Source organism: Macrotis lagotis, chromosome 1, assembly GCF_037893015.1.
Source record: "Macrotis lagotis isolate mMagLag1 chromosome 1, bilby.v1.9.chrom.fasta, whole genome shotgun sequence".
Lineage (NCBI taxonomy): Eukaryota > Metazoa > Chordata > Mammalia > Peramelemorphia > Peramelidae > Macrotis > Macrotis lagotis.
In genome coordinates, this window is record NC_133658.1 from 798,848,580 (window position 1) to 798,852,439 (window position 3,860).

The window sequence follows — 3,860 nt, forward strand, 5'->3', positions numbered from 1 at the left end:
CTTTGTTATTCATTTTTAACCTACGAAAATTATGGTTAACTGATGCAAAGGACAGTCTGCCCCAGATGGATGTAGCTGTCTGAAGAGCAGGGGTGGCCCATCTTCAGAAGAGTCCACCCTTTAATTCCACAGTTCAGCCTAGAACACTACTATAGAAATAAGGTGGGGTAGATGGCAGATGGGGACAAGGGCAAGCAGGAAGGTAAGCAACAAACATTTATTAAGTACTTACAACTAGCAGACACTGCTAAACAGTAGGATACAAATCCAAACAATCATGGCTCTGTCCTAATGGAACTTGCATTCGAATTGGGCAAAGCAACACACAAAATGTAGATGGAAAGGAGATTTTATTGAAGTCCAGAAAGCGAAAAAGCACAGGTGGGAGGGAAATGAAGTTTAGCCTGAGTCCCTCCCTAAAATGGAGACCCCAGGAGGAACTCAGGAATAGAATAAAGGAACATGGTGTGTGGGATGAATGTAACCACTTAAATAAATTTCAGAGATTTCTCAAGGTATGAAGAGAAGAAGTTTTATTAGGATTCTCAAGAAATGGGCCCTACTCAAACTGAGAATGAGGCAAGGGACAAAAGACCCTAAGGTCTCATATATCCTAACATGAGGAATGTGGTTTTCACTATCTAAAGCTACTCTAAAGGGAAAAGCATATAATTCAGAGACAGGATTATCCCAATGAATGTATGGACATCCAGACTTCAACAGATAACACAGGGTCAGTTGACTCTTTACATTTCAGTCATGGTAGCCCAGAAGTTGCTTGTCAGGGGAGGAAGGGCAGAAGAAATACAACACACAGTTCAACTATCTCTAATCTATAATATTCTACTGAAGAAATCTCAGGCCTTATCCCACTCAGTGGTGAAGAGATATCTCAGGTTGAGAAGCCTATAGAGATGAAAATTCTAGGCTGAAGAGACCCCAGGCACTAAGGGAGATTCCAGGATGAAATGGCAGCTGTGGCATAGTGCCAAAGTCCAAGAAGTCAAAAGCAGAGTTGGGAGGGGAATGAAGGTTGGCTTCATTCACAAGGGATGGAGAGTGCGTTGGGGAAGGTGAACCAGTCAAGCAAGCAGCATTTATTAAGGGTCCAAGATATACCACTATGTTATTATATACATTGCTAAGTGAGGGAGAGGAGCTCTTGGCAAATGGAACCCTGGGGATTATAGCCTAGAGCCATGCTAGAGAGTAGATTGAGTGACAGTGGACTCCAAGGAGGAAGAACTTATCAGAACCCTAAGTGATTCAGAGAAAACTGGGCATGGGAGTGAAGGGATCAGCTGGAGAAAAACCTTTGTAAATCTTTTGTTTGCATTGTAAAGGGAATCTTCCATCTTTTATCATCTAATTTAGGCCACACTTGAAGGCCTGACTTTCACCAAGACACATGCTATTCTCTTTTTTCTTTTGTAATTTAATGTTTATTTATTCTCATTTTGTACAAATAATGTTTTTATACATTAATAAAATATTCTTGTTTAAGAGTAAACAAAATGTGTGAAAATCATTTCCCATCTTTCTGCATTCCTTCTAATCTTGATTGCATTGGTATTATTTGTATAAAACCTTTTTAATTTAATGTAGTCAAAATTTTTTAAAAAAGAGTAAACAAAATACCCCTTCCCCCAAAAAATATAGACTCGCGTGAATGAAAAAATAAAGGGGAGAGAAAAAAATTACAATAAAAAAAATAGTAATAATTTTAGGTATGGCCAGGTGGTGCAATGGACAGAGCACCAGCCCTGGAGCCAGGAGCACCTGAGCCCATATCCATCCCTGTACAACCAATAATCACTCAGCTGTGTGACATGCAAGCCACCCCAACTCCACTGCCCTGGAAAAACCAAAAAAAGAAAAAACCCCAAAATAAAATAAAATAGTAATAATAGTAGGAGTGGCTGGGTGGCAGACAGAGCATTGGCCCTTGAGCCAGGAGCAGCTGGGTCCCAATCAGGCCTTAGACACCCAACGATCACCCTGCTATGTGGCCCCAGATAGGCCACCCAGCCCCATTTGCCCTGCACCCTCCCCCCCCAAAAAAATAATAATAATAAATGTGCTTCAGTCTTTGTTCCAACACCAACAACTCTGTCGTGGGTGGATCACATTCTTTATGATAAGTCCATCACAAAAGTTACTTCCATATTTTTCCAACGTTGCCATTGCTGATCGCAACTCCCTCCTTTTGTATTTCTCCACTACCATGTACTATATTTTCTCTCTCCTTTCACTCTGACTCTGCTGCAGGGTAGCTGAGTGGTGCAGCAGACAGGTCCCTGGCCCTGGGGCCAAGAGGCCCCGAGCCCCTCTAACCACCCCTTAGGCCCAGTATCCACCTGGCCCTATGGTCCCAGACAGGTCATCCAATCCCAACCCCTTGCAAGAAATAAAAGAGAAAATGTGTTATATCTGACCACTCTTCCCCCATGGTCCATCCTCTCCTCTTTCATTCATATCCCCCCCGCCCCGTCCCGCCCCTCTCCTTCTTACTCCAGATGTCTATACCCCATTGAGTATATATGCTGTTTCCTCTCCTAACAACCTCTGATGAGAGTGAAGATTCCCTCATTCCCTCTTGCCTTCCCCCCTTCCACATCATTGCAATAGCTCATTGTAATAAAGGAAAATCTTATTAAATGAAATATCTTGGCCTATTCCCCCTCTCCTTTTTCTTTCTCCCATTACATTTCCCTTTTATCTATTGACTCCATTTTTACGCCATATTTTATCTTCAAATTTTGCTTTCTCCTGTGCTTCAACTATAAAACTTCCTTCTACCTGCTCTATTAACTGAGAAGGTTCATATGAGTATTATCAGTGTCATTTTTCTATACAGGAATTCATGTAGTTCATCATCATTAAGTACCTCATATTTTCCCCTTCTCCTCCAATCTCTATGCTTCAAATAAGTCCTGTATTTGAAGATCAAACCTTCTGTTCAGCTCTGGCCATTCCAACAAAAAGATGCATTTTCAATGAACCAGAGGAATTTCAAATGTTCCATTCCAACAGGAACATTTGAAATTCCTCTGGTTCATTGAAAATGCATCTTTTTCCTTGCAAGAGGACATTCATTTTTGCTGGGTAGTTGATTCTGGGTTGCATTCTAAGCTCTTTTGCTTTCCAGTATATTATATTCCAAGCCCTACGAGCTTCCAATGTAGTTGCTGCTAAGTCCTGTGTGATCCTGACTGCAGCTACACAGTATTTGAATTGTGCCCTTCTGGCTGCTTGTAATATTTGCTCCTTGACTTGGGAGTTCTGGAACTTGGCTATAATATTCCCGGGGGTTGGTTTTTTGGGATCTCTTTCTTGGGGGGATCGGTGGATCTCTCCATTTCTATTTTGCCCTCTGCTTCTAGGATTTTAAGACAATTTTCCTGTAGTAATTCTTTGAAAATGATGTCAAGGCTCTTTTCCTGATCATGACTTTCAGGCATTCCAATAATTTTTAAATTATCTTTCCTAAATCTATTTTTTATATCAGTTGTTTTTTCAATGAGATGTTTCACATTTTCTACTAATTTTTCATTTTTTTGGTTTTGAAGTATTGATTCCTGATTTCTCGTTAATTCATCAGTCTCCCTGAGTTCTATTCTTTGTCTGAAGGATTTGTTTTCCTCAGAAAGCTCTCTTATCTGTTTTTCCATCTGGCCAGATTTACTTTTTAAAGCATTCTTCTCCTCAATAATTTTTTTATAACTGTTTATAACAATAACTGTTTTATAACAATAACTGTTTTATGCATTTGACCTAAGCTAGTTTTTAGCATGCTATTTTCTTCAGCTTTTTTTTCGATTTTCTTAACTAAGCTGCTGACTTCATTTTCATGTTTTTCC